We start from the raw sequence: 13,827 nt of genomic DNA on the forward strand, positions 1-13,827 counted from the left end.
ACGCTACGGGTCTTGGAAAATGGCGCCATATATATATTTTTTTTAAGCAAACTTTGGATTTTTTTTCACCGCTTAAATAAAGAAAGAACCTATACATGTTTGGTGTCTACTAACTCGTAATGACCTGGAGAATAAGAAAGGTAGGTCAGTTTTAGCATTCAGTGAACGTGGTATAAAAAATTTAAAAAATACATCTGTGGTATTGCACTTTTTTTGCAATTTCACCGCACTTGGAATTTCTTTCCCGTTTTACCGTAGATGATATGGTAAAACCAGTAATGTAGTTCAAAAGTACAACTCGTCCTGCAAAAAATAAGCCCTCACATGGCCATATTGACCAAAAAATAAAAACGCTATGGCTCTGGGAACAAGGGGAGCAAAAAACTAAAATGCAAAAACGGAAAATCCCAGGGTTCTTAAGGGGTTAAGATAAAAATATCTAAATTTCTCTACCTGGGATAACATAGTCATCATCCATAACATTAATGACAATGTCCTACATGACTTCAATAATGGACATCGTTGTAAATAGTGATTTGGGTCAAACCGATGCATTATGACACAGCTGCAGAAATGTCTCACATTATATAAAATAGAAATTTTTAACCAAAGAGACTAAATAGGAAAAAGAAAAGGTATTTCAAAGCAAGCGTTGAAATGCCACCCTTCAGTCCCCGACAAAAGGAAAACCTGTCACAAATTCGCCACTCACTGTCCTAGGGATGCAGTGAGTGACAGCTTAGCCACCCAATAGATGGCAGTTAGTATTGTGAATGGGACAGCCCAGCCGCCAAATCAGGGACTGGCGCGTACTGACTATTTTTATACTAATTAGTGATAGTCCAGCCTCTCAATCAGGGGCTGGGGCATGCTGGGTGGTCCCCATGCAAATTTAAGGTTGCCCAGCAGCCCAATCAGGCCAGGTTGGCTGGGCTTCCTCTAGGTGTCACCTTTTTGCGTGATCGCCTGGCTATTTAGCCAGCTGGCAATAGCCAGACCATTGTCATTCATATCGTTGCTTGGTGGGGTGTGTGCCTTATGCTTTAGTGTTCTGCCTTTGACTATTTTTTTACCTAGTCCCTTTGTCTCAATCCTCACCGTTTGGACTGCTGACTTAGGACTGTGACCTGTTGACTCCTTTGTCTTGCCCCTCTGCCTTTGTCTTGCCCCTCTGCCTTGCCCCTCTGCCTTTGTCTTGCCCCTCTGCCTTTGTCTTGCCCCTCTGCCTTTGTCTTGCCCCTCTGCCTTCGCCTTGCCCCTCTGCCTTTGCCGTGCTCTCTTGGTATTTGACCCCGGTCTTCTTGACTCCCCTGCCTCTTGGCTTGTCCATGAGAAGTGACGATAGCCAGCATCACAAGACCACAATAACAGATTACTTTTCCAATGCAGGCTTCTTCCTTTAGTTCTGTTTGTTATGTAGGAATTCTGTCTGCCACTGCTTTGGAGGTCCAGTTATAGGGCATATTAGTTAAGACCTACCATAAGGGTATTGAAGCCTCTTTAGTTATGTAGATATAGAAGGCAGTATTGGGGTATGTGCACACAGAGTTTCTTGATGCAGATTTTTCTGCCAGAAATGTGGAAAGCACAAAAGAAACAAATAAGCAAACATTATTGACACATTTTTTCCAATAGGGCCTTTGTTTTCACTTTCATTTTATTTCAAAGGCAATTTGGAAAATGCAATAAGATTTTATATGATGTTTCTTTTCACATGTTAAAAATAACACAAAAAAACTAGCTATAGGTGTCTTTTCCCAATGAAACAAGTAAGAAGATTATTGCAAGTTTTTTTCACACTAAAATCCTCATAAGAAACCTTTATATGGACATATCCTTCACTTAAAACAATAGTTTGCACTGTACTGGAGATGCCATTAAACCAAATGGTATGGGGTACTGTGATTACTCAGCTATGTTATGGGTCATTGGGCAGGCAGCCCTGTGGAAATACTGCTGAAAGTACTGGGCATCTAAAAGAGTTACTGGGTCCCATTTATAATTTATGACAGTTTTCTGGTGTAAAATAGCTTGGAATGTTGCACAATGTTTGAACAACTTGTAGTTGTGCAAAGATTTGACTACTTTTGGCATTTCTATGACAGTCCCTACAGCTCTACCAACTTTTCGAAAAGTGACCGAGACCGCATGATAAACATATCAAAATTTAGGCAACTAAAGTGCTGTAAATTACAACAGAAATACACTCCAGTCCCTAACTGGCATACATTTCTTGCGTTGGCATACTGCAGCTAAAAGATGCACCAGATTCATTAAGAGGCGTGCACACCTTAATTAATTTACCGCATCTTACTGCAGTGCACATTTCTTCAAGACTGACACATAATACCAGTCTTGATAAATCAGAACCACTTGGGGCAGATTCATCAAGACTGGCATCGTTCACACTCGCCAGTATTTCTGGGATAAAAAGCATCAGCACTTTTGATGAATTGGATGGGCGGGAGTGGCTACCCTTTTTGCAAGTCCACATTGTGCAAAAATTTTGCAAATTTTCCCAACTTTTTTGCCAATTTTCTGGGGTAAAACCATTAATGAATCGACCCCACTGTGTTATGCAGACCATGCACTTTTTGTCATCTTCATAACCAGGTATACATATATAATGCGCATCTATATCTTCGTGTGATTCTTGGCAATAATTGTGCAGTTGTATAATGTGCAATCTCTCAGATTTCGTCTCCCCGGCATGGCTGGTGATAATCGCATTCCTTGCACTGCGGCCTGACTCACCTATCATTCCTTTCAGGTTCTACACATTCCTTCCTGTGTCTTCATTGGCTGACACTCCTGCCATTATTAGTTTACGATAATGTGTCATGGTTTTCAGCTCTCATATCTTCTTCCTTGACTCCCTTGTACGTGTAGGAAGCAGTGTTCAGTCTCATGTCAGCAGAATAGGACGCCTCTTCCTGGAATTACAACATTTTCATACTTTAAAGACTCTTTTTCTTTGAATTGACAGCTTTTTGTTACACCGGATTTATCTAAATGATATGCAGCAGGCAGAACTCTTCCTAGAAATGGATCTTTAGCATCAAGTCTGTTTTCTTCAAACACCTGAACACTCCAGTATGGGATAAACTTTCTTTTACTGCAGTTTATGGGATTATATGAGATTATACTGTGAAACTGGAAACCTGGATTACCTGAATTCAAAATATAAAGACGGAACTGAGAAAGAGAACACCATCCCCATGAATATGCTGCATTTAACAACTTCTGATCTCTTGCAATTCTAAAGGCTGGTAAAGTAAAACTCTTTCTTTAGATTATAAGGAGCAGGAATTGTTTTGTAGACTTCCCATTATATACAGTCAGGGCACATTACATGCCAGATTAATAGCTTCAATAGGTCATGGGGAACATTTCAGCTTTGGAAAAAAGAACATTTGTTACAGTTCTATGGCATAAACACCAAACATCTACATATCAATAATGAATGGTGCACATAATACTTTTCACAATAATAATAATAATAATAATAATAATGTAGTATACACTTCTGAACATTGAAATTGCAACACCAAAAAGGAAAAGTTATGGAATTATGGAAATTAGAGGATTTGTAGACGTGCAAATGATGAAAAAATGGATGACATTTTTTTTCAAACAACTCAATTCATTCAGTATTGAATATAAAAGCCACAGGCAGAAAAGGTGGCTCAGTGGTTAACACTGTAACTTTGCAGCGCTGGGGTCCTTTGTTCCAATTTCACCAAGAGCAACATCTGCAAGAAGTTTGTATGTCTTCATGTTTTAGTGGTTTTTTTCTGTGTACTCTGGTTTCCTCTAACACTCCAAGGACATACTGAAAGGCTATCTGATGATCATGTCTGTAGAGTGTGGTGGACATTAATGGCACTATAAAAGCAAGATAAATAAATAAATACATCCACTTAACTTTGCATGCTATCAATGAGGTTGTTAATGGTTGTCTGAAAAATATTTTGCCACACCTAAATGCACTTTGGCATGCAAATCATCAAGATTCCCTGCTGGCAGTTCCCTTTGCAATTGCCAGCCAATAACATCCTAGATGTACTCAATGGGAGACAAGTCTGGAGATGCTGCAGGCCATGGCAGCATGTGTAGGCCATTTAGGCTGCTCACAGTACCATGAGCAATGTGCGGCCCGGTGTTGTAACATTGAACAACAGCCCATAAGATACTTTGGAGAAATAGCCATGCTACTGGTTCCATGACAAAATCATTGTAATGCTGAGCTGTTATTGTACCTGGACTGAAGATTAGAGGGGTCAGGCAGTGACGCGCCCCTGGGCCTGTGCTGAGTAGCGTTGCGCACGCGGGAGCCTACCCGGAGCCGGATCTGATAGGGGTAGTAGTCTCGTGGCGGTGACCCGGTCCGTGCCCAGGGAGTCAAGCTGAGTGGCAGTATATTAGCAGTAGATGTAGGACGACTACGCCACCCGTTGAATGCAGCTATGGAGCTGCCGCTGCAGGGCAGACCGCTGAGGCCGGTGGAAGGATGGTGCAGCGTGGATGGTATAACCCCCAACGGGAGGGGTATGGCCTCAGGGCAGCCGACGTGGATGATGGGGGTAGTAGGAACCACTCAGAGACGATGCGGTGTAGTTCAGGGTCTTTACTGATGACAAAGATAGACCCTCCCGGAGTACTGGCTAGCGGTCGGGGCCTGGTCAGTCCTTGAGCAGATGGGATTCCCCTTGGCCAGGCGGAGTTGTAGGCCTCCCCAACTAATTGTACTCTTCTGGCTTCCTTGCTAGAGGCGGGTAAAGGTAGCCCACGTCCCTGAGTGTACCGTGTGGTGCTCACCCTTATGGCCGGTGACTCGGGGCCTTCTAGTGGCTTCCGCTCCACGACGGCGGTGCTGGTCCCACGCGTGTGACCGTGCCTTCGGGTTTCTTGGCCAGAGGACCTGAAATCCCCTGCCGGGCGGTTTCTGCTGCTGGGTCTGGGTTAATTCCCACAGCCTCGGACTCCGGGTCCGGTGGTAACTCTTCAATCAGGGCGAGCTCTTCAGCTGCCAGCCCCTGATTCCTTTTAGCACTGCTCCCACTGAGCTCCTGATCTTTCTTTCCTAAGCTGCTCCTCTTCTTCTCTCCACTCTTCTCACTAACCCTGCCTCAGCCCCAGCTTTATATAGGGGAAGTTCTTCCCCTCCCAGGACTGGGCAGGAGATGTGGCATGCATAGGATTCCTGACCAAGAGACCTCCCCCCTGCTCTCAGACATAACATTGCTATTACTGTGGAGACCAGACCCCTGGGGTGCCACATTCCCCCCTAGTGAAAGTTAGTACTCCGGGACTAAACATACTTTTGTAAACATAACAAGGTGCAAACAATAACATTCTGATAGAGACAACACATAAGGTGGTCACGGCGTGTCCGCAACCGGGTGTAACTTTTGCGGAAAACGAGGGTGTCCATTTCACCAACACAGGGAGACGTAACCAGGTAGGGGTCTGTCCTGCCCCGAGTCCTTAACAGTCTTTCAGTCCGTCCTGGGTTACGCTCCAACTATATGCACAAAGGATTCCCGGTAAATCCACCAAAGACTCCTATAAATAACTAGAAACACATAATTATACACAAGCAACAATAAACAGGTAAACATTAATAAAATAGCTTGAACATTTAGATCCTCCACCGTATGGGCAGCTGGCCTCTAGTGACCCTAGTGGACCTACGGAGCTGGTTGATTGGTCCTGAGCTACAGGGTATAGGGGCTGTCAAGGGTAAACTGGGCAGCCGTCTACGGACTCTTTGGCTCACTAGGGGTATGGCAGGCTCACTATAAGCAGAGGGTTGATTTTCCTGGTCTGCTTGTGTGGGGCCTTCTGCCTCCTGGACCGGCTGTTCTTCCAGTTCTACTTGTGTCTCCGTAGGCACTTGGGATGCTGGTTGGAGGAACGTGAGGACGGGTACCACAACAGCACCATTGACTTGAGTCCAAGACCGAGGGAAGTCTCCGAGCACAGTACTAACCATATCTTCCCTTTCCTCTACGGGTCGAGGGTCCTCTTGTTCCTCTTCAGGGTTCCGTAGCAGTTCGGGACACTTCTTTAGGTGATCCCGGGATACAATGGCTGTGGATTCCCCTCCGTCTTTACTGATTGTACAGATCTTCGGGTTGTCGTGGCTTGAGGGCAGTACGGTGTACGGGTCCTTCTCCCATTGGTCGTCCAACTTGTGGAGCCGTCTTTTCCTCTTCAAGACCTGCTCTCCGGGCACCAGGGGAACAGCGGGAGCATACTGGTTGTAAGTTTTCTCTTGTCTTTCCCTAGCTTGACAGAGACTACGCTCCACGCTCTCCTGTACTTTTCGGTATTGCTGCTGCCTCTCTGTGTCCCAGTTGGCTTCTGGTGAAGTGTCCTCGGGTGTCAGGACTCCCATTTCCAGATCAACAGGAAGCTTACCAGGTCTTGCCCTCATTAGGTAAGCCGGGGTACAGTTGGTGGAACCTACAGGGATGTGGTTGTATAGGTCCACCAGGTCGGGCAGCTTCTCAGGCCACAGACTGCGTTCCTCCAGGGGCAATGTTTTCAGGAGATCTATCACCACCTGGTTCATTTTCTCACAAAGTCCATTAGTTTGCGGGTGATAGGGTGTTGTTCTTATCTTCCGGCATTCATACAGGGTGCAGAACTCCTGGAAGACCTCCGCTTCAAAGGCAGGCCCCTGGTCCGTCAGCACCTGCTCCGGGTATCCATGCGGACGGCAGAAGTGCTGCTGGAAGGCTCTAGCTGCTGTGTGAGCCGTTAAGTCCTTGACGGGGACGACAACCAAGAACCGGGAGTAGTGATCCACGATGGTTAACGCGTAGACGTAGCCACTTCTGCTTGGGGTCAGTTTTACATGATCCAAGGCTACCAGTTCCAACGGCTGTCTGGTGATGATGGACCGCAGGGGAGTCTTCTGGCTGGCACGGTCCCTCCTTCTTAAGTTGCATGGGCCACAGTCTCTGCACCACCTCTCGATGGTTCCTCTCATGCCTACCCAATGGAACCGCCCGCGCAGCAGAAACTCCAGCTTCTTCCATCCGAAATGCCCAGCTCCGTCGTGGTATGCCTCCATCACCATAGCTGCGTCTCTTCTTGGCACCACTACTTGCCAGATTAGTTCATGCGTCCGGGAGTTAACCATTCTGCGGCACAACTTTCCCTTGTAAAGGAACAGTCGACTCTTCTCAGCCCACAGTTGCTTGGCTTCCTCCGGAGCGTCTGGGTCAAGGCGTGCATCTGGCCGAGTCAGCATCTCCTTTACCAGACGGACGGCAGGGTCACTGTCTTGCGTCTCCACCCAGTTGTAATGAGGTAAGGGGTTGAACGTAGCGGTTTGCTTACTTCTTACACGGTGGGAATACTGGATAGTCCCATGACGGTGGAACGCGGGGAGCTCAACTTCTTCCAGTTCCTCTGAATCTTCCCCTACGTCCGGTAGGTTTGGCATCCTGGACAGGGCGTCTGCGTTGGTATTGGAGCATCCTGCCCGGTATTTGATTGTAAACTCATAGTTGGACAAGCGGGCCATCCATCTCTGCTCTAGGACACCGAGTCTTGCAGTGTCCAGGTGTGTCAACGGGTTGTTATCCGTGTACACGGTGAACCGGGAAGAAGCGAGGTAGTGCTTAAAGCGTTCGGTGACTGCCCACACCACTGCCAGGAACTCTAGCTTAAATGAGCTGTAATTCTCAGGGTTTCTTTCGGTGGGTCGCAGTTTTCGGCTGGCGTAAGCAATTACCCGTTCTTTCCCCTGCTGGATCTGGGATAGTACGGCTCCTAGCCCGATGTTACTGGTGTCGGTGTAGAGGATAAAGGGCTGGCTATAATCAGGGTACACCAGGATTTCATCCCCCATGAGGGCCATCTTCAGCTGGCGAAAGGACTCTTCTTCCAACTTCTCCCATCTGAAGGGCGGCTTCTGGTTCTTGGCCTTCCTGGACTGGCCTATCAGGAGGTCCTGCATAGGAGCTGCCTTTTTGGTGAAACCGGGTATGAACCTTCGGTAGTAGCCTACCAACCCGAGGAACTGCCTCACTTCCTTTACGCTGGAGGGGCTTGGCCATTCCTTAATTGCGGTGATCTTATCAGGGTCGGGAGCCACTCCGTCAGCACTCACCACGTGTCCCAGGTACTGCACCTTTGGCTTCAGGAGGTGACACTTGGAAGGTTTCACCTTTAGGCCATAACTTGCCAGAGCTTCAAACACTTCCGCCAGGTGCTTCAGGTGGTCCTCGTAGGTCTTGGAGTAGACGATGACATCGTCCAGGTATAACAGGACCGTCTCAAAGTTCCGGTGTCCCAGACAGCACTCCATCAATCGCTGGAAGGTTCCTGGTGCGTTGCAGAGTCCAAACGGCATGCAGGTAAACTCGCTAAGTCCCATCGGGGTGGTGAATGCGGTCTTCTCCCGATCCGCCTCTGCTACAGGAACCTGCCAGTACCCGCTAGTGAGATCCAAGGTGGAGAAGTAGTTAGCAGATTTTAAAGCAGCCAAAGACTCCTCTATTCTTGGTAAGGGGTACGCATCTTTGTGTGTGATACGGTTAATTTTCCGGTAATCCACACACATTCTCATGGTGTTGTCTTTCTTTTTGACCAAGACTAGTGGAGCTGCCCAGGGGCTACAGCTATCCCTGATTACCCCAGCCTCCTTCATGTCTCTAAGCATCCCCTTGGCGTGTTGGTAGTGTGCAGGGGGTACGGGCCGATACCTCTCTTTTATGGGAGGATGGTCTCCCGTGGGGATGTGGTGTTCTACCCCCTTGACTCGCCCGAAGTCTAACGGGTGTTTACTAAACACTCTCTCGTACTCTTGAACCACCCGGTAGACTCCCTGTTTCTGGTGGGAGGGAGTGGAGTCAGTACCCAAATGTAGTTGCTGACACCAATCCTCCATTATTTTCTCAGAGCCGTTACCTTCCTCCGGATGAGATGGAGGCAAGGGTTCCACAGACTGTATAGAATTTTGGTTGATAGTATATAATTTGGCTAGCGTAGCATACCGGGGCAGGTATACTTCCCTTTTTCCAATATTTATTATGCGAACGGGTACCCTCCCATGGCGTACATCAACTACCCCCCGGGCTGTCAAAATGGTGGGCCTACTGTCTGAGTAGACTGGCTCTACCATGGCCTGGTAATCTCTACCTCTCAGACCAATAGCTGCCCGGCACCAAATCATCATTTCACTTTTCGGGGGTATGGCAATAGGGAAAGGGTCACACATTCTTACGCTACCAATCTCACCGCCGGAGAGTTCCACTTGTTGCCGTCGCATCAGTGCCCGGATCTCTTTTTGGAGCACTCGCTGCTGGCCGGAGCTGGCGTTCTTGGCAACCTGCTGTAAAATGAAAATCACCTCTGCAAGACAATTTTCAATCACATTAGTTCCTAGAGTTATCTTTGGGTGACTCTCGCGCTTGTCAATGTCCACAATGATCAGTCCCTGTGCTGCCAGTTCGACTCTACCGATTTTAATGGTCACCTCTTTGAATCCGATCTGCGGCACGGGTTGACCATTGCTGGCAATAATACTCAAGTCGTCGTCAGGGTAGCGGGTTATATCCGAGTCATTCCAGTACTGCTTGAAGAGCACGTACGGGATGGTGGTGACCTGTGACCCGGTGTCCAGTAGGGCACTCATAGGAATGCCATCCAGTACCACAGGCAAGACTGGACGTCCTCCCACATATTTGTCGCGCCAGCTCGATGGGCCTGGTGATCTTTTTCCTGGGGGTTGGCCCTCTACCCCAGGTTGTGCCAGTTTAAAGGACAGTACCTTGCCATATGTCCGGATTGATTGCAGCGGCGGCAGATGGGTTGTCCGTCCTCGTTGTATCGGTCGCTGGGTCTTCCTCTGGCCGGTGGGGTCCTCCTTGGTCGACGCCACGGGATGTCCTCCGGTCCGGATGCCAGCTGGATCTTCCCTGGAGTGGAAACCTGTAAAGACTGCACAGTTCGGGTTAGCGCAGCAACGCTTTTAGCTAGCTCTTGGACCTGATGGTGCAGGTCTGGAGCCGGGTCATTGTTCAAAGCCTGCGCATCAGCCCCCACAGGCCCTGCCGACAAGGGCGCCGCCTCCTGGTGGTAAGTGATAGCTGGGCGCCTGTGGGTCACAACGCCACCCGGTGCCGGTTCTCGGAGCACCCGGATGGCTCTGTCCTTGAACTGTGCAAAGTCCAGATGAGGATCCTGTAAGGCTATGGCCCGCAACTGGGTTCGGTGGACATTGCAATATAGTCCCTCTATAAATTGTTCGGTCAACAGCCTGTCCTCGTTTCCCACGCTGTCGGGGTCGGTCTGCTTAATGGCTCTCAGGGCCTCTTGTAGGTTTAGTGCATAGTCCCTTATACTCTCATGTGCTCGCTGCTTGCACCCATAGAATTTAAGCTTAATCTCGGCTGAGGTGCGGGTATCAAAGGTGTCCCTCAGCCGGGTTAGTATCCCCGCGACAGTCCTCCTCCCAGGTGGCCAGGACTTTACCTCCCTTTGGGCTGCCCCGGTTAGTTGGGCCACCAGGATGCTCACTTTTTGCTCTTCTGTGAGGGGGTACACCTGGAAGAGGCTATCCAGCTTTTCTCTAAAGTCATTCAGGGTATGTGACTCCCCTGAGTATTGGGGTAGCCAGGCTGCTCCCGGGATATAGGGCATGGTAAAAGGCATGACTGCAGCAGCGCTGGCGGGGGTTGAGGCAGTGAAGCTCTCCTCCGTATCCGACATCTTCCTCCCCCCTAGTGGACCGTGGCCTACCTTGCGATGATCCTCTTCCGTAGGCCGCGGCTCCGCAGTGGATCGTCAGGGTTGAGGACCTTCCGTCGCGCTCCTGTGACGTCAGCGTCTGCTGGGCTCTTTCCAGGACCTTACGCGACGTCTGGACGTGAGGCGGGGCTTCAGTTCTCGCGCGCTTTTGGAGTCCACGTCCCTCTTCTTCCCGCGCGGCGTCTTCAAGATGGCGTCCAACGGCGGGAAAACTCCACGGAAGGCGGGAAGAAGGCTGAAAATGGCGCCGGATGGCGGGAATCTTCACCGATGGCGGGAAGAAGGCTGAAGATGGCGCCGGATGGCGGGAATCTTCGCCACAGGTAAGTTTAAAAGTCTCTTTTTTCAGGCACGCAGTACCCGGTGGTTGCGGGCACGGTATCCTGCCGACTACGCCAAAAGCTGACGCGCCCCTGGGCCTGTGCTGAGTAGCGTTGCGCACGCGGGAGCCTACCCGGAGCCGGATCTGATAGGGGTAGTAGTCTCGTGGCGGTGACCCGGTCCGTGCCCAGGGAGTCAAGCTGAGTGGCAGTATATTAGCAGTAGATGTAGAACGACTACGCCACCCGTTGAATGCAGCTATGGAGCTGCCGCTGCAGGGCAGACCGCTGAGGCCGGTGGAAGTATGGTGCAGCGTGGATGGTATAACCCCCAACGGGAGGGGTATGGCCTCAGGGCAGCCGACGTGGATGATGGGGGTAGTAGGAACCACTCAGAGACGATGCGGTGTAGTTCAGGGTCTTTACTGATGACAAAGATAGACCCTCCCGGAGTACTGGCTAGCGGTCGGGGCCTGGTCAGTCCTTGAGCAGATGGGATTCCCCTTGGCCAGGCGGAGTTGTAGGCCTCCCCAACTAATTGTACTCTTCTGGCTTCCTTGCTAGAGGCGGGTAAAGGTAGCCCACGTCCCTGAGTGTACCGTGTGGTGCTCACCCTTATGGCCGGTGACTCGGGGCCTTCTAGTGGCTTCCGCTCCACGACGGCGGTGCTGGTCCCACGCGTGTGACCGTGCCTTCGGGTTTCTTGGCCAGAGGACCTGAAATCCCCTGCCGGGCGGCTTCTGCTGCTGGGTCTGGGTTAATTCCCACAGCCTCGGACTCCGGGTCCGGTGGTAACTCTTCAATCAGGGCGAGCTCTTCAGCTGCCAGCCCCTGATTCCTTTTAGCACTGCTCCCACTGAGCTCCTGATCTTTCTTTCCTAAGCTGCTCCTCTTCTTCTCTCCACTCTTCTCACTAACCCTGCCTCAGCCCCAGCTTTATATAGGGGAAGTTCTTCCCCTCCCAGGACTGGGCAGGAGGTGTGGCATGCATAGGATTCCTGACCAAGAGACCTCCCCCCTGCTCTCAGACATAACATTGCTATTACTGTGGAGACCAGACCCCTGGGGTGCCACAGCAGTATGCCACCCCATACCATAATCCTGGGACTAGTACTGGTGTGACGTTCCCTTGTGAAGACCTTTTCATTGCATTCCCCATGTGCAGTCATAAGATTTGAAAAATGGTGCATAGTGATCCATGTTGAACCGTAAGGGAAATTAGACATCAAATACCAAGCCTAAGACATCAAACAGTGTCTACACAAACCATCAGACGGTGTTTGCACAACACTGGGCTGCGAGGCAGATGGCCAGCTACAGGGGTTTCATTGACCTCACACCACCATTCTCAAAAGCTATCATAGTGCAGAGCAACATGGCAATGTAGGCCGGAATGGAGACCTGTTCTCTTCAGCGATGTGTCCTGCTTTTGTCTTGGACACAATGATAGTTGGTGATTGGGCTGGAGACCACTTGGGCAATGCCATGAAGAGGCCTTTATGAGTGAATGTAAAAGTGACCAAGGAGCTGTTTTTCAATACAACAATGCCAGGCCGCATGTTGCTCGTCCTACTGTGAGCAACATTCAGGGCCTAAATATGCTACCATGGCCTGCAGCATCTCCGGACTTGTCTCCCATCAGCAAATCAGCAGTTACAAAGGGAGCTGCCAGCATTGTATGTTGATGATTTGCGTGCCCAAGTGTATTTAGCATTGCAGAACATTCCTCAGACAACCATTAATAACCTCATTGATAGCATGCCAAGGTGTGTAAGTGTGTGTATTTCTGAGTGTGGCGCTCACACTTAATTTTGAATAAATCAAGAAGTTTTGGCAACCTTGTTTCCATTTTTTCATCATTTGCATATCATTAACACGTCTATAGAGCCTGTGAGTTCCATGATTGTACGACTTTATCTTCTTGGTTGAGACATGTATATATATAACTTTATAAACAACTCATAAGGTGCAACATTTTAGACCGGTTGCAATCATTCGTATGTCTGGTTTTTTTTACATCCATGTGGCATCCAGTTTTTAAATCAACAATTTAACATATAATAAAAGGTCAAATACAGTTTTGTGTGTTGATGTTTGCAATGTATAAATAAAATGCAGACGCCATATTGATGGTGTTTGTATGACATTAGTTTTTTAGCATACTGAGTGTAATACAAGGAGTTTGTATGTTCTCCCCGTGTTTGTGTGGGTTTCTCCAGATACTCCGTTTTACCCTCATACTCCAAAGACATACTGATAGAAAGTTAGAAGATGAGCCCCAATGGGGACAATGATGATGATGATGTCTATGAAGCGCTGTGAAATATGATGGCTCTATATAAGCAAGTAAAAAAGTAAATACATTAAATAATGGGTGTGTTTGATCCTAGAAATATATCAGTGTAGCGCATCCTGTGATTTTTATAGGTAGACCGTTGCTCCGTGTTTAAATACATTCATGTGAACTACCATATTGACTTGCATTAGTCAGTATACGGACATCATGCGCACTGATACACTCATCTGAACAAGTACTTAATTTAAATGTCAGTGTAACACAGTCCCAGTACGGACCATAAAGTCCAGACTAGTTGTTCATCCCATGACCTGAATTCAACAGTGTCTTAGGCATAAATGAGGCTGTTGAGTTCAGGCCAGATGACTAGCGGCCTGTCTCATTCTCTGACATCTGAATTCAGCCTTAGACCTCATTCACATGTTTGTTTTTCTCATGAATGGG

The 13,827-nt window shown here is 48.7% G+C and overlaps 1 protein-coding gene across 4 annotated transcripts in view; it reads left to right on the forward strand.

Moving 5' to 3' along the window:
- The first annotated feature begins 2,809 nt into the window (after positions 1-2,809).
- LOC141212812 (merlin-like) overlaps positions 2,810-13,827 on the forward strand; it is a 122,880-nt gene continuing 111,862 nt past the window's right edge. Inside the window, exon 1 of one of the 4 annotated variants that reach the window (XM_073665122.1) lies at positions 2,810-3,269. The gene's annotated coding sequence lies outside the window, so the exon portion shown is untranslated. The remainder of the gene's footprint in view (positions 3,270-13,827) is intronic. The other 3 variants (XM_073665127.1, XM_073665130.1, XM_073665128.1) reach the window with 3 other exon arrangements.

Source organism: Phyllobates terribilis, unplaced genomic scaffold, assembly GCF_046119375.1.
Source record: "Phyllobates terribilis strain yellow unplaced genomic scaffold, ASM4611937v1 Scaffold_2__4_contigs__length_985480577, whole genome shotgun sequence".
NCBI classification, from domain to species: Eukaryota; Metazoa; Chordata; class Amphibia; order Anura; family Dendrobatidae; genus Phyllobates; species Phyllobates terribilis.